The following is a 25,840-nucleotide window of genomic DNA, read 5'->3' as shown; positions in this document are numbered from 1 at the left end:
TAGCCCCCATCGCGGTTGTTGAAAGAATCTGGTCGTCTGGAAAAAAGCCTCAGCAAGAGACGGGAGATAAAGAATTGTGCGGATCATGTGGGAAGAGCCGATGCATTTGCCTTGCAGGAGAGAAGGGAAATGGAGAGGGGAGTCCGCGATATGCCCTACACTCCAGCCATTCATCTCCTTTTAAATCTCCCTGTCAAGGCAAGAGGTTGTGATAATACTAAAATACGGAAACATCAAATTTTTATCGTTGGTAGCCGGGAGGGAGGGAGCCTGCGTGCGGGAGCTTGTTGCATGCCATGCCGGCTTACTGCACCCCTTGTCAGCTGTCACTTGAAAGGAGAGGGGCATATCTTGCTTGTCACTTCCGTCCACACTTTCATGTTTCTTACTAGGACTTCACTCCCTCGGCGATTAGACTAAGCCTTGTGACAGTGTCAGATAAAACACCCCGGTATCAAAGCGGGACACACATGCGTGGACATCTCGGTCCTTAAGTGCGGGGCTGGCTACACCGGCAAACCCCAGTAATTCACACATTTATCCCACCGTGCAACAATTTATGAGTATTCCCCCTATAAATCAGCACTAGCCCAGATGCACTGTGTATATCACTGTCCAGAGAGCGACCGGGAAAAGGTCACTCCTCCCCGCGTTTTCCGCCGGTGCTCTTCGGAAACGGCGCCGTGAAAGAAGGGGAAGTGGTTCGCTAACGTTGGACGACGTGCCACCGCCAATAAAGCCTAACAGCTCACATCCGCACAATAAAATACCCGAGGGGGAATTCTTTTCGAATTCACGACAGGGATAAAGGCATTGTTCTTACGATTGTTGCCCCCAAAACAGCTAGTTAAAGGGAATCATTTTTTTTCAATTGGAAATGAAAAGGGACATTGACACCCTGGAAAGGAGGATGAATGGCTTCCCGGCTCGATTCGCTGAAAAGACATTGACGGTGATCAACCAAAACACAGGCTCAATGGCCTGGAGGAATGTCGTCTTTCAAAGGGTGAAAAATGGTGGCCACTTTTTCTCACCGTCCAAGTCTGGGAGCTGGACGGACTGGAAAGGTTCGCATCGCAGATGCAAGGGCGGGCATTCATCCCCGCAGAAAGTGGGAGGACAGATTTTTAAGTGCCGATTGTTTGGCCAAAAACTAACATATACCCCCCACTATACACAGCTGCTAGCGGTTTATAGAATTTAGCTAACTAAACCGTTCAAATTTTAACTGAAAGTATATTTCGAACATAATTTTTAAACTTATGTATCACACACATTTCTGTAATATAATACGTAACTGTAAACTAAATCTTCTGAAGAAAAAAATGCAACCCTAATATATACATCAATCAAGTAGGGGTGACATCTGACGGAATGATATAGCATGTCTCTAGCACACAACAAAGCAAAAACAATTGGAATACAGAATATTGGGGCTGTTACTATCCCATTGAAAACACAGACATAAGTGTAATGATTCTATGATTTCATCACTTGAACAATGCCTAGGCAAGCCCCTAGCTTATCAGTCTTGTCCAATATAGTGACCTAAATTTGTGAGTGCTACAAAAACAAGATTAAAACACTATCAGCGAATCGGAAGAGAGCAAATTATGCCTTCATGAAAAATTTGTGTATCTGATAAGGCCAGTCACTTTGGCAGTTGGGGCGGCTGGGGGTGTTGAGAGTAATCCCAGATGATTTCTGTTTCTGATACGGCCGGGCCAACTCCGTTTGTCGTTTAACAGAGGCGATGGTATCGTGACGTTTTTCCAGGAGAGCATGCCCGATTGCTGGTAGCTACATTTACACGTGCCCTGATACGGCGAAACCTGTGCAATATATCATCGACAGAATAGCGACACTCGCGCTCCATTGTAGAAAATCACACGAAAAAGACATTATCCTACTCATAATATATGGACCAATGCATGATACATACTGTACACAACTTTTCAACAAATCTATATTTCTGTTTTTTTGACGATACAAATTAAGTAAAGGTTTACGATGAAGATTATATCTATGAATAATATCGAAGCAAAATGTATATCTCATACTCAGTATCGTTTTTCAGATTCTTCTATAGGTGTTGAAATTATTGTATGTCTTACAGCAATTTCTCGTCAAAGTTTTTTAAGACTCAAGATTTTTACTGGCATTGATACAAATGTATGTCTCCTTCGACCTCGCAATGTCCCTATTCTTTTCTCTCATAAGTTAAAAAATATTTCCTTAATTTTGTTTTCAACAGGGACTAAACATTTCCGGCAATACAATATCTTCTTAGCACAATTGGGTTTTCCAGAATTTCTTTTCTCCTGAAATTCACAGGACAGCTAAACTCAAACTCTTTTTCTACATAAAAATTATTTGAAATATTCAGTCTATGGCATCTGCAGCAAACTTATGCAAAGGAATTCCATATCATTCCATGGTCATGTCCATGAGAATAAAATGCCATGGCTTCCAAAGATTATTAGAATAAATTTTAAGACTTTCCATAAATCTGAGAATGATAAGACACATTTCATAGCAGGGCTGTCTCCAGGACCTGTCCCTCCATCCAGGGACGGAAATTTGCTTGTTGCAACGCAAATAATCTCACCTGGTCAGTTTTAAAAATGAAATTGACAAAAATATACTTTTGCAAGCTCAAAATGACATATTTACAACATAATATTTTTTTAAATCTAAAGCTGGAGACAGCCCATTTTCATAGCCTTTCGAATAACATTCCAATACTGCAGGAACTAAGATTTACACAGCTCAAGATTGAAACTCTGTGATTCTCCATCAATTTCAATATCTTTATCTATCTTCTGCGTATCGGTGTTGAAATGTAGACTAAGAGGTAAAATTCCGTGGGCTAAGTCCCAACATGACCAGTCCAGCAATTCGCACGCAACGTACTCTACTGTAGCACTTCTAAATGTGTTTTCCATTAGGGAACCTGAAAATGTAATAATGGATAAATTTGGATAATCTGGGAGATTAGTAGGAAGCTGATTTGGGGAGGGAAGCAATTTAACCAGCCAGCGAGGGAGCGAATACTTTTGGTGAAGTTTATTATCAAAGTAAGCAAGAGCCTATTACCGAGGATGGTCAAGGGCTGGGCGGTTTACATATCGAGTTAGGGACACGGCTTACTGAACGTTCGTGCTCGGACAATCTCTCAAAACACTTTGAACATGGAAACCTACAGGTACAGACAAGTGGTTATCATGTTTATATTGATTGTAGATATAAATGTATTTTACTTCTGGGTATTTCATCAAAGATACAGCCTTGGAGAAACATGTATAATTTTCATCATATTTTCTATTCAGTCAAAGAAATAGTATTTTTCTCATCTTTTTGTGTTAAGCCCCGGTCACACTAAACTCACGTCGTACCTACGATGCACGTACGATGCATTTCCCGTACAACGCAGGTAAATCGCAGGTAAATCGCAGGTAAATCGTAGGTAAAATCAGCTATCGCAGAGCGTCGGGCAATGTTCAAAATTTCATCCAACGTCGTACGATTTTTATAGCCTCATATTTAGGCTTTATTGCGGCCTTTTTATCTAATGATGAGGTGACGAATTCATAAATTTCGACCATGTTCTGATGGTTTCAGTTACCCTGATATATTGCCGATGCTGATGCAAATTGTAACCATCATAAGACAATAGCAACCAGAAAACAGTGCGCCCGTAGAATAGCCTGCTTCCAAGTTTAGATTTTCTACGTGTCAGGTCCACAACCAGGCGCATATAATTGCTTTATGTCTGTATACACCTGGGTTTATAATTAGATCATACCTCAGTCCTATACTGTCTCTTTTTTCAGTTTCAGTCTTTGTTTGACGTTTTATGCCTATTATGTGCTTTCTTTTTGATGGACAATACAACTGACCTGTCATACTCTTTCTCTGGGCCATCCGCAAACTGTTCTCTTGGCAAACTAAAAGTAGAGACAGGATGGGACTGAGGTCTGATATAATTATGAACCCACGTGTGTATAGCCATGAAACAATCGTATGCATCACCTGTGCGCGATACTTGATCTAACACGTGGAAAATCCTAGCCTTGAAAGCAGGCTCTTCAGCGGGCGCGCTGTACAACGGTTGCCAATGTGCTCTGGTGGCTGCACTTTTCAACAACATCGGCAATATCAGGGAAAACTGAAACCATCAGAAAACGATCGAAATGTATACATTTTTCACCTCATTGGTATAAAAAGAAGGCCGTAGTGAAGTCTGTATTGGGGGCAATGAAAATCGTACGGCGACGGAGGGAAAATTTTGAACATGTTCAAAATCATCTTTAGTTGTATTTTTCGACGTAGGACGCTCGGCGATGGCTACTTTTACGTGCGATTTACCTGCGATTTACCTGCGATTGACCTAGGTACACTAAAAAAAGCCATCGTACGATGTACCTACGTTATATGTGACCACCACTTTGTATGTGTTAACTATTGCACCCGGTTTTCCCCAAACGTACGACGTACGGCGCTGTCATGACGGAAGAAACCCCATCGCAGGTACGACGTGAGTTTAGTGTGACCATAGCTTTACTCATACTATATATACATTTCACATAAATAAATAGGAAATTGTAGGGTTACATACAGGACAATACAAAATAAAGTTCTTTAAAGTTTAATACACAAGTGAACAGCAAGCATACTGTACAGAGAGATACATGACTATCTTGTTACTTATGTACATGAATGTCATTTGCAATATTTTGGCAATGAAACAAATTTGTAGTTATAACTTGTAGTTTCTGTATACCATCTTTATGTCTTGCCATTTCCCTTGAGGTTTCGTTTCTTTTTCACATGTCATTATTATGACATTATTGTTATAAACTTATCATTGCTTTTTAATCTTATGAATATGTGTATGTAAAAGAGATGAGGGCCTCTCTATCAAATCAAGCTTTCTGCCTGTTCCTAAAAAGAAGCACAATTTTATGTGACTAAAAAATGAAAACAGAAAACAAGTAAACTGAAACAATTTATAAGGGACTTAAAATCTTAACTCCTGGTGCAAGACTGGCTGCAGAGATATATAATCAGGAAGTCTTTAATTGCCATCTCATTGCTTTTAACCATATGTATATGTAAAAGCTTTTTGCCTGACCTTAAAAGAACCGAAATCTTTTTGTTACTAAAAAAAAAATGAAATGGTGCAGAAATGAATGCAGAGATATTTCAGGAAGTATTCTACGGACTCGTTATTGGAAAACCCAGTACTCTACTGGGACAGCGACTAAATCAAGGCATGTTAATCATTAATAATAGGATAAGAAAGCAATCGCTGGCCAAGAATTTAATCGATACTCACTACATCAGCTCCAACACAGACCCCAAAATTTTCTACTCTGTCAAATCGGGCAAGGACCTTTGTGCATTTTGCAATTCTATAAGCTGGTTAGGGCTCAATTTTACATTTTAGGTGTTAAATTAAAGCATCAAATAGTGTAGAAAACAGCACATGTTATCTACCAACCAACAACACTAAAATCAGTGTCAACCATATCTTCTGTTTACATTTATCAAAAATCTTAAATAAATTTTTCATACAAATTACTATAATTCGTCTCTAAATTTTTTACTCAACCTTTGTCTATGCAAGAAGAATGAACACTTATACCATCGTTTCCAAATTAACAATTAATTAATCAATGATTAATTTGTCTATAAATATCATTTAAGGTACCTTTTGGGGGGGGGGTCTAACTTTCATCAACGTAACCTTATTCCTACTTTGGATTTGTTTGCCCCCAGCATAACCAGATATAAAATACAACATTCATACAACAATTTATACTATAATTTTGTATCAATATGCAACTTGCAATTCAGATTAAGTTACGAAGTCCCAAAAATATGTTTCTTGCTGGACACGACGGGCTCATTGCTTATACAAGTTTCATCTGGGACATCGATCAGCTAATCCAACTCAGCTCAAGCACGTTTGGTACAAAGACCTAAATGCCTGTAGCATGTATTTAGAATGCACAGGGGGATCTCTACCTCTGTCCATGGTGTACCTAACCCTGGCAAGGGCCCAATCTCTGGACAGGTGTCATAGAAGGGACAAGGAAATAGAGTTCTGTAATAGTTAACGGACTGTGCTTTAGAATACCCCCAAGGTAACAGTTACTCAAGCAACTAGATAAGATTTGGAAGCGGTCAGATGCATATGTTTCAGACAGCATTTTTGTTACAAACTGAGCTTTAGGCCACACCAATTTAATTTCTTGGTTAACGGATTTTTTTTTTAATTTTAGCACGAGGACATCATTAAAACAGAAAGCTGGGGTGAAAACATGCAGCTGACCATGTTTTTAGTCCCCTGAGTAGTCTTCTTGCCAAAAACTGAGGTTTGCATTTCATTTTATGATAGTTAACACATTTAGTTTTATGATAGTTACCGATTTGTATACAAAGGACCCAATCTTCTTCATTTCAATACACAATATACCCAAAAATGGAGAAACAAGAGAAACGAAAAGCGGGCCTTATGAAAGCTCTAATTCTGTTTTATTTTTTCATTGAATTCATTCAAATTTACAGAGAATTTATATAAATCATATATCAACCCTGTATCAACTGGAAAACAAAATGTCTATATTTGGATTTTTTGGTCATCACATAAGAATAAATAAGTCACTACTCTATCATCAATAAAAAGGATTTATGTAATTGAGTTCTATTGTTTGCTTCCTTATTTCACTTCAATTTTCATTTAAAAAACTCAAATAAAGCTTTTTATTGTCAACCCTGACATCAATTTGAAACATATGAGAATGTTATATGTATTCAATAACCTAACATTGATTTCAAGAAATATGGACATGCACAATTTTATCTTCAACCAATCAATCTATCAATCTATATTTCCTATTGAATTCCTGATTACATATTAATTTTCAGCAGTAACTTTGGAATCATCTTAATATCCATAACACCTTCACTATAAAAACTACGGAACAGAAATAAATAAGGTTTGAAAACGATTGCCCTATTCCTTCTGTACCCCCTCGGTCTTTGGGGTTAAAAACATCATTTGTAGCATTCTAAAGGTTAAAGAGGCGCACTACAGCCATAAGAAGGTTTACTGTTTGTCTGACCCCATTGCTAGGTTATTGGGAGTGACAATGCTCAATGCTAAGACCCCCCTATGGAGGAGGAGGGATAATGAGTGCTTCTTCACACCTCCTTTCTTCAACAGCTTTGCAGTGCTCCTCCCTCCAGATATTGGCTTTTATTGAGTGCTTTAAGAGATAATGTGAACACACCCTCTCCATTCAGGAGAACGCCATCTTTGACACCTTCCTTCATCTTTACGATGGGGGTCTTTACAGCAGGTGTCTTGAAAGGGAGTTACTTGCGTTTGAGTTGTTTGCCAAATAATAAGCAGTCAACATGGAAGTGTTGAATAGCTACAATTGTTGTATAGCTACAATGAGAAGCTTTTTTTCAACAATAACACTGTCTTATGATATGAATATTCCTAGGAACATCTTCAAAAGTAAATGTAAAAAACTTTTTTAGCTACAAGACAATAACACCCACCTAAAAATAAAACTGAAACAGATCAAGAACAAATAACTGTAGGGGTCAATCGATCAAATTCCTTGCAAACATTTATATTTGAAACACCTTTAAAGACACCAAATCAAAGACTTCTCTAAATATCTTTATTAAACTAAGAACAAAGGTAAAACACTCTAATAAGAAAGCCTCAAAGTGTCTGAAAAGATAAAACACTCCAATAAGAAAGCCTGAAAGTGTCTGAAGTAACTGCAAAATCTTACCTACCACACGGTATCGGCTTCAACAGTCCAACTGCCAACATATATATAAACCAGCATGGCTCACCAGAAACACACCACCAATCTCTCTCCAGCACTAACCTTGTATCTAACCATTGTTTTAACAACTCCTAGTTCCTTCATTTCTCCTGCTCTAAACGTGGACCATTCTGTTTCTACTTCACCACTTCATCCATTGATAAAACATCAAGGGTTGGTCCCTCCGCCTGCCCTGCTTTGCCTCACCCGGCTTGGCTTGGCCAGTATCACAGTCAGACCATGATGCAGGTAAGGAGGTCAGTCAGAAGGCTGTGACCTCTAGTGAACCGGCCCCCTTAACCCCCTTGTTCCGACACATATTCAGCCTTGGGGCGGCCCTCTCATACACCGTAAGGTCACTACAACATAAACACAACCTCCTGACCGACAATTTCCTCCACTTGTTACTATTTGCGGAGCGCCTGGCCCGAACCGTGCCCTCTTGAACCAACACCCCTGCCCGTGATATTCAACTTGACAATGGGGGCAGATAAGACGCTGACCTGGGCAAGGAAGGTAAGTTCTCAGGTCACGACGGGGTCACCACGTGGTCGGTTGGTTGGATTTTCAAAAGCTTTCCCCTACGAGGAGTTGTACACTGTAGTATACGCAACGATGGTTCGCCCTGGTTAGCGATGTCGTGATGGCCTGCATCGCTTATCTATCGCTTGACGTTGGACGCGTGGAAAATCCATACATCACAAAGCCAAGGTGGCATGAAGGAAACAAGGACGTGCAATTTTTTCCAGGGGTCTTAAATATTTAAGGTCCGAACGAAAATCTTGATTTCCTTTGAGCCTACCGCCGTGACGAACTTGTTACCGGCGGGGGATCGAAACGCACGGTTATGGAAACGACAAAAATATTGGGAAAAAGTGACGGCAATAAACGCGCAAACATACTTCTGCGGGAAAAAAGTGTTTGGCGGATGCCGGTTCTTTCCACATGGAGACCCCCGGTGCCAATATTTTCTCATTATTCTGTAAAGAGTCGATAGCTGTCTCTGTAAGTTGTACATGGCTGGCAGTCAATAAATGTTCCGGTGCCGGTGATTTCAGATAGATTTGCTTGGCTATTACGCTATAACCAATGGCTGCCCCATCAGAATGATTCTGTTAGGGCCCTGACAGACTTAGTACGGCTGCAGCGATGCCATTACCAAACCAACAGCGGGCCCCAGACGTTAGTTGTTTGCTCGCGATGGCCTTGAGAGAAGAGAAAGAGGAGGGGGAATCAAATACAGGGGAGACTTAGCCCACATCTGGAACTGACGGCTAGCCTGCCAAGCCCAGGCCCACCAATAAAGCTCTGTCCTATCTAATCTTGATAAGGCACTTCAGCTAAATTAATAGATGACATATTTCGGATGTAATCAGATACCCTTAGCGAGGAGAGAAATCAAAGGGACTGGGGGAAGACTGGCTGCAGAGCTCTGTGTGCAGATCCTTCTGGCTTGTTAGAGGAGGGGAAGACGGATGGACTCCGTAATTCAACTGAACAGGGCTGAGGCTAGACAGCCAGCAAAGCCTGCAAATCACAATCAACCAACACCACTCCACCATACACACGCAAGGACCCCGCGCTAAACGCCATCCTGGGTGCAGTTGTGAAGCTTCCCTTGTCAGGCCGAACTGACATTTCTGGACTGAGATGTGTCATGGCAAAAGAGACAGGGATCGTCACTATGCACTGCTCCACATTGCTCCGACACATGTAGGATTAAAACTGACAATTAACAATCAAGTAAATGACAGGAGTAAACAACCTGCACCAGGCTGGCTGGAGGATTTATTCTGGGTAGGTTCTGGCATGGGGAAACAAGCACTGAAACAAGCAGTGTGAATGTGTATGAAACTGGGACAAGCAGAGGAAAAGGACTGGCGCACACCTACATCACACGTCGGATATATAGCCTAATAAACAAGGAGTAAATGACAGAATAAGGCAAAAAATGTCATTCCCTTGCATTCAGGAGATAATTAGAGCTACACACAAATATTTTAGAGATTGGGGGTCTGGCATATATACATGCTAGAAGAGCAAAAGATATGTCTACCATCGTACTTACATGTATGATCTGTATTTTCTATTCCTTCTTTCTTCCAAATGTTTTGACAGTGGGGTTCTGAAAATTGTATGTTATTATGATATACACAGTACATGATAAATCATGATGCAGTATAGCTTTTAGTATTTGAGGTGTATGTTATAAACAGCTGTGGGAAACCCATACTTGTAGGTTAACAGTGAAATACCTTTAGTGGCAACAGTTTTACTGGCTTTTTTATTGCAATCTCTGCTTTCAGTTTACACAATATTTGAAATAAAAATGATGAGCCACCAGTTTAGAAGCTGTGTTTTCCAGAACTACTTTCAGTTTCAACCTGTATTTTTCGCAGTTCTGAATACAACCATTTGTTGTTGTTGTTCACCTTGTAGTGCCTAGTGGCACATAGAGCAGCAAATTTCCTTGCTGTTTCAATAGCAGGATACATTTTTTATAGGGAGGGGTTATTAGCCCTTCCCCTACATGTAGTTCTGTATACACCCATACAATGTACCTAACCACTTGGAATGATAATTAATGACAAAACTGAGGCTTTCTTCAAACAATTATAGCCAATCATACAATCGCAAAACTAGACAAAGGCGTAAACAAACACACAAACAGTAGTTTCAGAATTCTACTTTACTTTCCTCCTGAAAAATCCAGAAAATAAGTAACTCTTGAAAAGGTGTGCAGGCTACATCTGGGATTAGAAATCATGGTGACCTATGTCAATCTGACACACACAGTGCACCTGCACACGTTACGTTTAGCATTGTAGAACCCTATCCTGACTGCAGGCTATGCATCTGTGGAGTGTGGACTTATCTGTACGAGCCCTTAGGGTAATATGACAGTACGACGCATTCTTCGCACAAGTTGTCTTTCAACATTTGTAATCGCCTGTCAGTTTAAAGGCCCATCTCTCAACACTATATTCATGTAAGTTGCATATTAAAGCTGCTGTATGTATCGAGTGTAGATATAGCCATTTCAAATTCATTTGAAACGTTTTAACACAATATGGTTATGGCACGATACAGTTTATCTAGTATCAATCCATACTTAATCGGTATAACTGCCCTTCAAAGTTCAACGTAACAACCCAGCTCCGTATAGGCATTCGGCTACCAGTTGTAGTACTGTACATTCTAGTAATATACCATCCCGGCTGAATTATCAGATAAAAATATCCCATTCATATCTCAACAAAAGAATTGTTAGAATTGTTAGCATAATTAGACAAAATAACAGTTTATCTTCATTTGAGGAACACAATTAAACCATTTGTATCTAACACTAACTGTCATTTAAATAAAGCTATCTAACACTAAATCAAGAATAGTTACATGTAAGGTCAAATATACTATCATAAATCTTTTTCTGCAATTTGTAATGCCCAAATAAATCTTAATTCTTAGGCCACACCAAGTTAATTTCTTGGATAACAGATATTTTTTTAGATTTTAGCATAAGGACATCATTAAAACAGAAAGCTGGGGTGAAAACTTGCACCTGACCATGTTCACTCCCTGAAACTGTGTGCACCAAAGTACAAACTTTCCTCTGCGATTCTGTTTTCATGTTGATTTTCCAATCTAGCATTTTTTCAAAAATTCCGTTAACCAATAAATTAAATTGGTGTGGCCTTACTGCAGGGTGATATCTATACCATAGCAGATGAAATTTCACATCTACTATGATCTAGAGGCCAAGCAACTGGAATGAAATGTTTATGTTATACTTTCACATATGGTGTCAAAAAGGCCTATTGTCAGGACAACTTTTAAATTGTACATTTATATCCAAAAAGTGAATGGGAATTTTCACAACAAAAATAAAACATGTGTCTTTTGCATATCAGTTTTTGTTCAGAACTTACTTATAGTATTCATAAAAGACGTTTTGTACAATTTAAACACTAATATTATACTAAATAACACAAGGGTTGCTGGTCAGACACCGAAGTAAAAACAGAAGTTAGCTATCTAATATTTGTCAAGATCTTGTCAAAGTTTTCTTCATTTTCTGTATCAACCAAGAAGTTTTTTTAAGTTCATATTTATATCTCTATGTTCCATAGCTTCAGTGACCTGAAAGAGTGCATGTTTACAGGTATGTTGACCTGTACATATGCAGCTGTTATATAATACCCTGAGGGAAAAATCTACCTATATAAATAAATATGGAGCAACTTCAAAATATCATGATGAAAATTTTAGTTATTACACAGTACTATGCATAGAAGTTCCTAAAATTCTTTTAAGAAATTTAAAAAATACCAATTCAATTATTGTCTTCAAATGTTGGAGGGAAAACTGAAACTAAACTGAAGTCAAAATGATTTGAATCTCTGTTATAAATATGAAATTCTACATCAGAACACCTACCCAATATATTAAAAAAAGATGCTCTTTTTTCCGGTGACCCTAAGTTATATGTCTCGCAAGGGATGAAGAGGATAAGTAAGTAAGTTTATTCACAAGTTTCGAATTCATATTTCTGTCTTAAAAGATTTGACAACGACCGATTTTCAGGTCATAGAAATGCGAGCACGTTTTCTGTAACTCTCTTTGGCCTGGAAATCGTGACCAAAGCACAGTTCAGAATATCTCGACCTGGGGTCCAAATCCCTCTGTTTATTTTTCTTCTGCCCACTCAAAGAAACAAAGTTTACACTGTCGACTCCTATGGGTATTACTCTTGAATGACGTGTGGTCAGGTAAGTCTACTAACACCAGAATAGACAAGACAATATTGCTCATATCAAACACCTATCAACACACTGTTGTTATATAAATAGCCTCCAGCATGTATAGGGATGATCCTTGCTATATACAGTATATATATATACACACTGTGTAACAGTTAACAGATTAAAGTCACTGATATCCGAAGGTATACACACTAACTTCCTGGTTGAGATATATGAAAAATAAATCTTCCTGTCTAAATATAGGCTGGATTGTATATCACTCTACAGATATAAAATAAACCAAAGTTGGTAGAAACAAAGTATAGAAACTTCCCACTAAAATACCAATGTACTTTTCAACAATAAAAACAGTATACATACTATTGTGCAAAAAAGGACAACATGTAGTTACTTTATGTCACTGATACAAACTAGAACTATCATACGTACTTACATGTGTAGTTCTAACATAAGCTATATTTTGATATACCTACAATCAGGGCTCGAAATAGTGGGTGCATGTGTACCTGTGTGCACCCAAAATTGGAGCTGTGCACCTAATTTTTGACTGTGGGTGCACTGGTGCACCAAGATATTTTTGTAGGCTATAGGGTAAAGGTACTATTGTACACTAGTATGCAGAATATTCTTGAAATGTAAGTATCAGATAAAGCAAAATAACCTTTTGTAACAGTGTTGTACTTTCTTTGATGTTTTACTTGTTTGAAATTTCGAAGTTACATGTAGCTATAGAATTGCATATTGAAGTTCTTAACTGACTTAAGAGCGTTAAACTTTGTAATTTGTATCAGAAAAAGCAAAATAACCTTTTGTAACAGTGTTGTACTTTCTTTGATGTATTACTTGTTTGAAATTTCGAAGTTACAAGTCATGTAGCTATAGAATTACATATTGAAGTTCTTAACTGACTTAAGAGCGTTAAACTTTGTAATTATGTTTTGCTAACATTCAACTTTATTTTGTGGTGCACCCAAAATTATTTCTGTGCACCTAATTTTTTTGGGTTGGGTGCACCAGTGCACCTATTTCCAAAAATGAATTTCGAGCCCTGCAACAATGTATACCCGATTGTTATGACATCACACTTCAGGACAATCTAGAGGCATTTATTTAGAACTAACAAATGCAATTGTTGTCTGACTTGTTTGGCGTTACGTAAGTGCAGAATATAGGCCGTTTGTTTACACTTTATCATAGCTTCCAACAATACACTTTGAGAAGTTCAACACATACATCTTATTTCTATCATCGTATTGGATTCAACTTGTACATATGACTCAGATTTTCATATATATATATATACATGAATTGTATAGTACACACATTTAGTAGTTTGAAGGATTCTGTAGAATAATAATAATATTAGGTATCATCTCTGATATGCCATTTTGTCTTCAAGTTTCAATTCTCTACATCTACGCTACGTGTTACACTGCCACGGAATTTCACGTGAGACTCGGCGGGCAAAATGATTTCGGTGAACCCCGTCACAAAAGAGCGGTATCCGTTGCTATTTTGGTTGGTCAATGCCGGGCATTACAAGTCCTTTCAGTTCCCAACAATAGCCTAAGGCACGTACATATAGGGCCAGACATGAGAGAGGTTTGGGTGGTCTGTAAGATAAATATACTACTTTTAATCATTACTCCGTGGACTGCTTGTGATATGGGGAAAATTCCTTGAGCAACTTTCTTGAAGGGAAACGTGGAGAAAGCTGTTGAGACAATGTTTGAGATAAACGTTATCAATCAATTGCCGGGAGGGAAAAAGAGTGTCTTGAACCTTCAAAGTCGCCTACCTGAGAAAGTCACCTTCTGAGAACTATGCACGACGCTTCTGGGTGGGGGGAAAAATCACATTCCAGCACACATGGCAGATGTCCGCTTTAACAGCAGACCGAAGGAACTCTCTCGCTAAGCCTGGCCAGAGATTGCCGGCAAATGGCTTCCTCCTGTGCCGTGATTTCTCTGCGGCGGTGTCCACATCGCTTTCCAGCTACACACACTCAGGCAGGGGTTCCATTCATCCGGAATAATTACTGCAATTTATGAGGGGAAAATACCCCTGTTCATATTCAAATGAGGGAGAGAGGCAGACACTCTCCCCAGACCTCGTGGTGGACTGGAACCCCTGCCTGGAAAACTTCACCACATAGAACAATCCCTCCTTTCTACCGAGATTACGGGATAATTGGTACAATGTCATTTCCAAGGTAGGAGGGACAGGGTAACCTTGAGAGAGAGAGCGCAATAAAGAGCAGCGGGGCCAGCAAAACTCACGCCAAAGCTTTTACTGCCACAGATGGACTGTGCCTTTTAATGCTTCCCTTGATTGTAGGAAGGAAGGCCTTCCCGGGTCGTTATCGGCCATTTCCTTAATTGCATGTAGTAAAAATCGCACCTCCCCCTGTTAAGGAGGAAAATGCAAGGAACCTACTGGCCTGGAGGCAGAGGCACTGATAATTGGGAGGCCAAACCTGCATTCATCACTGTTTGTGTCTTTCCTGGGAATAGAAACACTCCCGACAAGCGGGGGGATAACTAACAAGCAAAACGCAGATTCGCTCAAATCCCCGGATCGCCGGCAGCCAGAATAATGAGCCGGGCGCTCGGCCTACAGAGGCGCGTCCGCCGAGGGGTTTTACACAAATCCAACATGGTTGAATGCTACCAGGGAGACAGTGGCGGGGGCTCTGTGCATGCAAACTGCCTCATTGTATCTGAGCTTGTCATCAGTGCAGGCCGTAACGATGAGTGACAGTAGGGATGATGAGGACACCGGAGAGACGATGATCAGCGCCGCAGTCGCCGCGGCTACCAACCATCGCAAACTCCGAGGGGAGGGCGAAGAAAAGGCGACGCATAGCTCCACAAACTTAACACCTCCAATATACCATCCTCAGTCCTCAACGGAGCCTACAACCAGACAATCTTATACTGTCAATCAAGAGGCTTTTTGCCACCGGCCTTTGTTAAGTAAAACACTTCCGGTATCTAACTATCTTCTAAATTTCTCCCTACACAAGCTATTTCTTTCATTTCCTTCCTTGTAAGCATTCTGGTCTAACCTCTACCAGGCTCCATAGGTTGATGGAAAAATGGTAGAAACTAGCCATAACTAGGTTAAAAACTGTATTTTCAGCCAGCTAACTTCTCTGGCATGTTATATCTGTCTATTTGGCCAATTTCTATTTTTCTAGCGACCTATGGAGCCTGGTAGAGGCTAATAATCCCCGGCCAGGTAAGGGAAAGATGTGGCAGGGGAAGCCAGCCTGGACGTAGACCGAGTGATTTCCTCCCTCCCCGCCCCATTTCCTCCCTCCGTCCACCCAAATTGTTGGTGGCGAGATGGAAGCTTCTGTTGACGCCACATCTTTCCCCCGAAACGGCCGGATTTGTCAAACGACCGGGAGAGGCACAAATCATTATGCAATTTCTGCTGGCCGGGTGTAGAGAGAGAGAGAGAGAGCCTGTGTGTAGAGAATGGACGGTGGGGGTGCTTTCCGCTTCCCAGGAATCCAAGCGTGTCACGTACACTGGCAGCGTCCACCCATCAGACGACCCCATTATTTAGTTTACCCATATGTGCAGACGTACGCTGGGAGTTTGTGCTCAAATACCCATGACATTTTTCCCCCCTTCCATCTAGTTGGCGAGTGATTTCCTCCACTCTAATGCCTTATCTCTCCCTTTCTATCAGTGCTGCACAACCCCCCCTTTCCCTTACAAGTTGCTGTATCAAACACAGCTTGATCTGTGAAAACCCAACTTTCCAAGCATTACTTTGACAAATAGCAGGGAGAAACTTCGATTCAACTCCCTCTTGAGTCTGTGGTCTTACCGCACACCAAGCTCACTCATCTATCTCAACCAGGGGGCCCTAACTTGCCGAAATTTCCTCTAGAGTCCAAGTTCGAAACCAGATTTGAGCCTGGTTCTGGGGATGACAGGCTTCTGGATTCTGCTGCTGGATAGATTGATGGGCGAGACAGAAAATTACAGAGTAAAACCACCAGCTACAGAGCCCAGAAAGGAGAGAACTCTATGCAAGAGAGACAATCACCTCAATGACTACCAGCTGCAAGCCTCTTACAGCGCTAATACACTACACTAACATGTAAATTCCACTACGCATAATAACAGTTATACTGATTAACCAGTAGACTGCCATTCACTGCTTTACTGGATGATTAGATTAGCAGAGTGGACCAATCACAGCCTTGCTTCTTGTAAATGTGCTATAGCTTTACAAATACTGCACAACCTTGGCTGGGAGAATACATGAAAGGTGTTGTTTTTCGGTCAGTAGAATGGGAAAGGACGCTTTCGCCACTCTCACACCGCTGGTCGCTGAGAGGACACTGAAGAGAACACGAAGTGGACATTATGCTTTTACAGACTGGACAAAGGGTCTGTAACAAAACGCTTGACAGGACCTTCGGAACTGAATGGGGCGGATCTAAAAAGTCTCTGCCTTTGCTTTTATACTTCCTTGTTGTTCACGTCACCAATGCTGTGTGTGTGTGAAAGAAACTGCTATGTCCAACTGCAAGCAGGAAAAATATGATTAATTTTCCCTCCACAAGTTAGTTTTCCATCCTGACAATTCCCTTCAAGTTCATCTTTCTGGTTATCCTTGCGGCTTCCTCTAAAAAAATCTTTAGCCCTCGACAACTTGACCCATCTTCAGGGTAAGCCCTGAAGAGAAATTACCATCTTTAAGGACGGCTAAGGCACTGCTTTCGGTGTCTTGTGCGAGAATCTGAAATGACAATGGGGTCTCGAGATTGATGAGGGAAAAGCAAGCCCAATTTAGAGAGCTGCCAAGCTAAGGACCAATTACAAGCAACACAACACACAGAACAGAGTACGACGTTTTCCCCTATATCCGCGACTTCCCGTTTTCCCCGCGAAAGATGCGATACACCCTCGGTATTCCTCAACAAATTCCCTGTCACTCGATAGTAACCAGGTAATAAACAAAGCAAAGGTTCGATAGAAACATAACTAACAGCGGGTTCTGATATTCCCATTCGCAGTAGTGTTACCTTGGGGACTTTCTCCCAGCGATATCCAATCTCTCGCGCTCCTCAATACACAACATTAAACGTAATAATCACACTTAATTGCTTATTAATAAGCTCTACCAGAGTGCGTTTGCCCATAGATAAAAACTGGGACTGTCGGTCGGATGCCTTCCTGACAGAAGCGCCACTTACACCGATATGAGGGAGGCTACACGGACCATCAGTTCAAGCCCAAGCTGGGCACAGCACAGGGAAGGCTTCGGACATTGACAAAGCTGTATTGTTGGAGTCGAAGTTGGCCGACTGGAACCGTCTGACAGCCCCATATTATCTGGAGGGAAGAATGGAAAACATATGTGTAGGTGGACTTGAAACGGCCCACAGTTTTGGCCAGTGCTGTAGAGAGAGAGAGAGGCCGTGTTGTGGTTTGACCCGTTCTAACGCCAGCTTATTAGGCTATAAAAACCAGGAAATTCCCCATTTGACCCAGGGTAACATCTTGATTACATAGGTAGCTGCCAACAGGTCCCGTGGGAACCATGCTAGGGGTGGGGCGGGGACCGGCACTCTCTCACAGGTACAAGTCTCTAAAGGGTGAAGTTCCCCCTGGCTCCTCTGAAAGGCCCGATTTCACGGTCCTCCCAACGAGAAGCCTGTTTGTTTTCCCCTCTGTTTTATTTTGTGGTAAACACACAGGATCAAAGTTAACGTAATTATCACAGTGGTCTCTCAGATTCTCCCCAGTCTTCACATTCTTCTGTGTTGTCTATCAAAAGGAGAAAGTCCTTCTAGATTTACCCACTTAGAGGGACAGAACTCTCACTTTTCAAACAAAACAAGAAAGGTGAAATCTAATCCACTAGAACGGAATGGAAGCTGGAATGGCCTAAAGAGTTCTCAGCGTACATAGCAAAGAAATTAGTTCAGTGTGACAATTGCAATTTTACCAAATTCACTTTGGAAGTTTGGCTCTAACCTTCATTAGAAACTTAATCCCTTTACCCAACAATAGAAGTCATCCCAGATTTTGAAGAGGAAAAAAAGATTTTTGAAAATCACATGAAAAAACAAGCAACTTTTCCATACATGTGTATTTGGATTATAAGAGTCAGTGTTGTAAAAGAAGAAAATTATTTCTATTTTGTGTGAAATTTACATTTTTATAATTCATTTACAGCATTCTAGTAGGCTACTTTCTGATAGCAGACATGGTCTATTTCCTAATATTGGCAAGCTACATGAAGCCTAAGATGCTAGAAATAGGAATAATAACAATCTTTCAACAAACCCTCAAACAAAAATAACTCAATTTGGAAAAAAATTCTTTCATCTATCAAAATCTAGCTTGAAGGAAATTCCAACAGTCATATCTCGTATCAAAAAATAAACCTGAACGATCCACAATGTTCTGCATTTCATCAAGCTTATCTAAACAACGGGAGCAACAAATCTATACCTTTCCAGGTCGCTGCTACTACCTTGTGATTGTATCTGTGTCATACCTACCTATTAATTCGGCTTGATTGTTGTTTATGTTTTCATACCTGTGATATAATGGCCTCCATTTATCATTGCTATGTCGGATCAGGCTGGGATCTCCAAACGACATCCCAAGAAAATCTCCCCGAGCTATCTCTTCCCTCATCTTCACTAACGGTTTATACCGGATTGACTCTATAAGAAAGTCAAGCACTGAGAAATAAATGACTCAAATCTGCATATTGTGCCTCCAGCATGCCAAGATGCCTGATAACGCGGCAAAGGGAAGACAACCAGAGGGCCGAAATTACATAAATACACATGCAAGATAAAACGATAAGGCTACGCAGCACTCCATCACAATGAAATATTTATAATTTTGATGCCTCTATCAAATCGGATAGGACTCCACTTGTGTATAAAAAGCCGACTCGCAGTTACCGTATGGCAAAATAGATGACCACACTCTGGGAGTTACACGGTGGTGCCTTTCTGGTGGAGAGCGGACAAAGACAAAAGATGACAGTGAAAAACAAGCCCAGGAAATATCAGATGTCCAAGAGGAGTGAAGGGAAGGGGGCCCTCCAGGCACAATTGATTGCGCGGCTCTGTTCCCTACAAGGCTGTGCCGGGCTACAAAAGAGTGATATGCATGCTCTATAATTCTTAACTAGAGATTAGATGCTGGTCGAAGCTGTATACCTTGGGGGGGTGAAACTTGTGTGTGCCATGATGTATCAGCGGACTGGTATTCTGATTTGGCAACCGGAGAGGCCGGCCGCCATACGAACTTGGAGTTAACTTCGCATGCAGAAACCCGAGCAAGGCCGCTCGCAAGCGGCCTGTTTGAAACCTAGAAGTCTTATGGGACTGGACACAAAATATAAATTAGAGGTGATTACACCGGGAAAATATGACTGGTTTGAATTAACAACAGAAGGCTTGGGCTGTGCCTAGGGAGGTGGGATTGACTCCTGGTCTGTGAAGTTCATTAACACACAATTTTGCTACTGTCCAACTTCATCAGACACGGTGTAGCCAGTAAAATGTGAGGATACGAATTAGAAGGGTACAATGACTTCTGATTGCAACAAGGATACGTACAAGAGACCGCAAGAGTACGAATAAATCAAAACCATAAACCAAGCAGAGATGTGAGAATGAGAATAACATCTTTCAAAGCTGTGACCCATCACAGAAAATGGCACCGACTTGAGTCCGTCTCGTAATCAGTTTCTTGCTACAACGTTCTGGTTACAATAAAACGTAGAGTCTATTCAAAACTCATTTCACATCAGTAAACCGATATTGAGTAGTGGCCCGGAGGCAGTTCTAAAACTAAACACACACAATCATAAAGTAGTTAGACTACTTAAGCTTTAGCACCTGGAAGTGGTGCCGCCGTTTTGTATTCTGGTAGAGCATCGTAATCAGGTCCTATCTGATTAATTTTCCACTGGATTTCGTTTGGCCATCTAGGGTTATGTCCGTCAATGCAAGAAAATTTTGCGCCACGAATTTGTCGGCTTGAAAACGCCGACCCTGTCTCCCCATCTTAATTCACCCCCTAGGGACGTCAGAAATTCCCTTACAGTACCATATTAATAACTTTGCACTTTAATTATAACACATCCAGCTTTACGGCCTCATCATTTATTCATACCCGAGAAAGGCTTTTCTTCCGTAATTTTATAAATTTCTAGAGACGATTATTAAGTAAATGGAGCTAACACGGGCTCCTTGTGTTTTGTGCCATCTGTTCGATGTGTAAATAATTAAAAATAAACCACAAACGAGGACAAACATGTTCCGGCCACTCCTGTTGTATCTTGAGTTTCAGAGAGAGATACCTCTATCATGTACATATGTCAAACTCTACTGCTTTTGCCTCCTTTATGTATTATAGCAGAAGATAAAGACAACAGCAGATGGAATCTAATAAAAGTGCCTGCTTGGAGAGATTCGGGCAACAACAGCGCTATCTACATGTAAAATCATTTGAGTCGGAGACAGCACAAGTGCAGGGAACGGCCCCTGATTGCATAAATTGGTCCGAATTGAAAGCAAGTCCCAAACACAACCACCCTAATTCAAGGGCCAGTCCTCATAAAAATGTATGCCGTAAAATATATAGATCATATTTTTGCGCCGGGGCATGTTTCGGAATATGAAAGCATGATGGAGTGCCGTGGGACACGGGGGATTAAGGCCTGGACTGTGCACGATAGATGACCACTGCTCGCAAATAGGGATGCATGTCCAGCTAGTCAGAGCGGGGATCATACATACACATACATGTACCGTGAAATATGTATCTTAATTTATTGATAAGCATTCTGCCAATAAGTCGGCCTCTCTTGTGGGTACCCTTAGCTTAGTCGGCCGGGTCGTCTTGACGGATTTATGTATCGTCCGGCCTAACGCAATCCGACATCCAACTATAAATATGGCCACTGCATCCTCAGAATTGCGAATCATACCTTGGAATAAAAATGAATGCAAATCAGCTCTATGGGGTGGGAGATGTTTATTTCGGACAGATTGAACGATGCATTTTGCAGCCTCTCTCTGACCACTACGTAGGGGCCGAAGAGCCTGGGACGCCGAAAGGCAGTAAAAATAGAAATCACTGAGGAATAAAATGCACTGCCCATAAAGAAAATGCAGCCATAAAACCAGACAACTTTGAGATTTACGACAACAGTTACAGTGTTCAGAAACTCGGCCGTTCCGCGGCCTGAGATTCTATAACTTTGCCGACAAAAGCAAATGTCACTCATACGTGGCCAACCTACAAGCCTAATAATCAAGTCCGAAATACACGGCCGGAAATTTACCATACTTAATAATACAGGGCATTACCGAGGCAAAAATAATCCCCCCTGCACACATTAAGCTGGCAAAAATACCTTGTAATTCATTCCTTTTTGCATGCAAGCAATATCGAGGTATTACGGGCAGGTGTGGGGGAATTATATACTGGGACACTGCGCTAACTACGCAGCCCTGTACTTCTGCTATCTATAATCTCCATACAAATAAATCAGTAAATACTGCCTACTGGGCCTTGAATAGCTGAATGAAAGGACTCTCTACTCCTGGACAAAAACACATACACAGGGCTTGGGCCAGGGTGCATAAATCAAGGAGATGCATTGGGAAGAGAATCCTATTTCCTGATATCTACCACATGTATGGAGATTAGGGACGGGGTAATCGGAGAGATGCCATTAGTGTCTGCAGCGGAGGCTAGGCGCTGACTGTGGCCAGGAATTTTTCATGGCATCCCCAAGTCCAGTAAATACGCGTGCCAGATGTGGGGGGAAATCTTCTTTTACAATGTCACTGGTCCCAATTTACTCTCACATACCATCGCCTTGGCCAGAACAGGGACAAATTGGGTATACAGATACTCGCCAAGTAACTAGCACTACGCTACGCCGAATCCTTTTGTTGCAGGCTGGCAAAAAATCGCACGGTTTTTTGGAAACTTCCGATGAACCCTGTGCCTTGTTTACGCCATTTTCATTCAAACGACAATAGCCATTCAAATGAAAATTAGCACGGTTGTACTCCATGTGTTAGAGAAAAGAGATTCTCAGCTTGCCAACGACTGTGTATTACACATCCTAAAACACTTCACACCATCAACAACCATCTAGTGGTACCCACTTGTATTTCATCACATCTTCTTCAGTTCAATCATTCCTTCAACTGACCAGCCTCTCAAAAATTCTAGATGAAGGAATTCTGAGAGTGAAATCTGTTATTTCTTAGATGGTCACACTTTCTTTCATGCAGTGACATCCAAAATAAAAACTAAAACACTTTATACCATCTACAACCATCTAGTGGTACCTACTTGTATATCATCACATCTTCTTCAACTATTCCTTCAACTTAGTAAACCAATCTCTAAAATTGTAGATGAAAGAATTCTGCTAGTGAATTCTGTTATAATTTTCTTTGATAGTCACATTTCGTCCCACACTCCAACATCCAAGAAATAAACCTTCACTTTCATAGGAAGCAAGCTTACAATTTTCTTTCCTTTTTTCTGTGTTTGTTTGCATTTAGATTTAATACATTGTATAAGCTTTTATCCATCTTTAGGTGACACACTGTATCCATATACCACAGGCGGCAGGGGTCCCTGGTAGGCTCTTTTGGCACAAGTTTTCGTTATTAATTCCTCCAGACCAGCTGGAAGCCTACCCTTGTACAAGCACGCTAGTGTGTGTTGAGAGTGTCAGGTATACACAGTCTGAGGCTTGCAAAGGTGGGGGGAAAATCAGGGGGGTCCCAAAAGGGGGGAGGGGTCATGATTTTGAACTAAAGAATAAATTTCAAAAAACGGACATGCTTAAAATCTCACTAAAACTTGCAAAATTCCTTAACCAAGCTTCACATCTCTAAGAGAACGAAGTATAGCTAGCTTCTCTGACGAAGATGAATTGAATGGTCCATGTTTTCTTACCATAACTGCTGTAACGTCAGATGAACGTGTGAAGTAATCTAGAGAGTGACCTGATACCTTAAGAAGGTCCTTGTCCTGATTTCTGAGGAAAACAAACCCTTAAGACATCACAGCTAAGATGGTAATGTTAAGACTAGAAGGGGAAACTGTTCTAGCAGTGCAGCAGCTTGGCCGGGCGGTAGGAGCCGAGGCACCGCCTGGCCGTGCATATGGCGAGCGGCGGTGGGGCGAACCCTGGCCGGCCGGTGGGACCACGGCGCGGCCGGCCCAACCCCCTGCCGTCACACCACCAACGAAATCCCACACAAACCTACCCCCAAACCTACACAAAAACCTACAACACCCAGCCCCAAAACTTCCCAGAAAGTTGCAGATTTTGACGGCGAGATGAGAAATTTGCGCGGGAAGCTAGATTTTGGCCGGGGCGGCGCGAAGAGATACCTCTGCCCAGCCTGGCCCTTCCAAAAAAAAAAAGATGTGCATGAGGAAAAATCACATCGTCTGCTGACCGGCACTCCCTTCAAATTACCTCAGAATACGTCCCCCGACACGCACACGACTAGTACAGATGATTTGATGGTTGTGTAGTTGACTTACTTGCTAGAGAGAGCAGAAGTTGGATCGCTGGAGTGGACCGCCCGAGGCACGGACTGATCAGCTACCGCCACCACTTTCAAAACAATCCGCCATGTTGGATCAAGGACGTCCCACAATGCACTGGACCTTTGGTCACCCCGGCTGAAGGCGGCGATGCAGGGGGCGAACCATCTTAGCACGGGAGAAACTTTCACTTTTTAAACCGTCTTAGCACAGGAGAAACTTTCACTTTTTAATCTTCAATAGATTGGAAAGCCATCTTAGACATCTTAGCACGGGAGAAACTTTCACTTTTTAAACCGTCTTAGCACAGGAGAAACTTTCACTTTTTAATCTTCAATAGAGGGGAAAGCCATTTTAGACATCTTAGCACAGGAGAAACTTTCAATTTTTAAATGATAAAGGGGGCAAACCTCGGACAAACCATCTTAGCACGGAGAAACTTTCACTTTTCAAACCTTATAAACCATCTTAGCAGAGGAGAAACTTTCACTTTTTAATCCTCAATAGAGGGGGGCAAACCATCATAGTACATCAGAATTCTTAAATGATAAAGGGGGCAAGCAATCTTACCAGGGAGAAACTTTCACTTTTTAAACCGTGTTTAATAGCGCAGGAGAAACTTTCACTTGTTAATCCTCAATTGGGGGAGGGGGCAAACCATCTTAGGAAAGGAGAAACATTCACTTTGTCCCCTGAATAAAGGGGAGTCAACCATCTTAAGATAGGACAGGAGAAACTTTCACTTTTTAAACCATCTTTGATAGCGCAGAAGAAACTTTCACTTTTTAATCCTGGATAGAGGGGGGGGGGGGAAACCATCTTAGTACAGGAGAAACTTTCAATTTCTAAATGATAAAGGGGGCAAACCATCTTAGGACAGGAGAAACTTTCACTTTTTAAACCGTGTTTCATAGCGCAGGAGAAACTTTCATTTTTTGAACCTCAATAGAGGAGAGCAAACCATTTTAGCACAGGAGAAACATTCACTTTTTAACCCTGAATAAAGGGGAGCCAACCATCTTAGGACAGAAGAAACTTTTACTTTTTAAACCATCTTTGATAGCACAGGTAAAACTTTCACTTTTTAATCCTCAATAGAGGAGGGCAAACCATCTTAGCACAGGAGAAATTTTCACTGTTGAAACGTCTAAGCACAGCGAAACTTTCACTTTTTAAACCTCAAGAAAGGGGGAAACCATCTAGCACAAGAGAAACTTTTGCCTTTTAAACCTCTTTGTTCAAACAATTAATCTTTTAAACGATCTTAGCAATATTCTCAGCATAGGAGAAACTTTTAAACCTCAATAAAAGAGGGACAACCAATCTTAGAACAGGAGAAATTTTTACTTTTCAAGCCTAGAAAAAAGTGAACAAATCATCTAAGCACAGGAGAAACTTTCACTTTCTAAAAAAAAGGGGCAAACCCTCTTAGCACCAGAGAAACTTTCACTTTTAAAAACCTCAATAAAGGGGCAAACCATCTTAGCAATGAGAAACTTTCCCTTTTTAAACCTCCAGAAAGGGGGAAAGCCATCTCAGCACAGGAGAAACATTCCGCTTTTTAAACCATATTGATAGCACATCAGAAACTTTCACTTTTGTAAACCTCAATTAAGGGGAAAACCATCTTAGCACAGGTAAA

At 41.1% G+C, this 25,840-nt stretch overlaps 1 protein-coding gene across 3 annotated transcripts in view; it reads right to left on the bottom strand.

Annotated features, from left to right (window-relative positions):
• LOC136429829 (fidgetin-like protein 1) overlaps positions 1-24,320 on the bottom strand; it is a 119,195-nt gene extending 94,875 nt beyond the window's left edge. For 2 of the 3 annotated variants that reach the window (XM_066419822.1, XM_066419827.1), the window contains exon 1: positions 24,196-24,320. The gene's annotated coding sequence lies outside the window, so the exon portion shown is untranslated. Of the gene's footprint in view, positions 1-14,414; positions 14,725-24,195 lie in introns of those variants that run through there. The other variant, XM_066419825.1, reaches the window with a different exon arrangement.
• Positions 24,321-25,840: the final 1,520 nt, after the last annotated feature.

The sequence above is a fragment of the Branchiostoma lanceolatum genome, chromosome 3 (assembly GCF_035083965.1).
Source record: "Branchiostoma lanceolatum isolate klBraLanc5 chromosome 3, klBraLanc5.hap2, whole genome shotgun sequence".
Lineage (NCBI taxonomy): Eukaryota > Metazoa > Chordata > Leptocardii > Amphioxiformes > Branchiostomatidae > Branchiostoma > Branchiostoma lanceolatum.
Note: the sequence above shows the minus strand (reverse complement) of the source record. Positions and strands in the feature narration are given on the sequence as shown.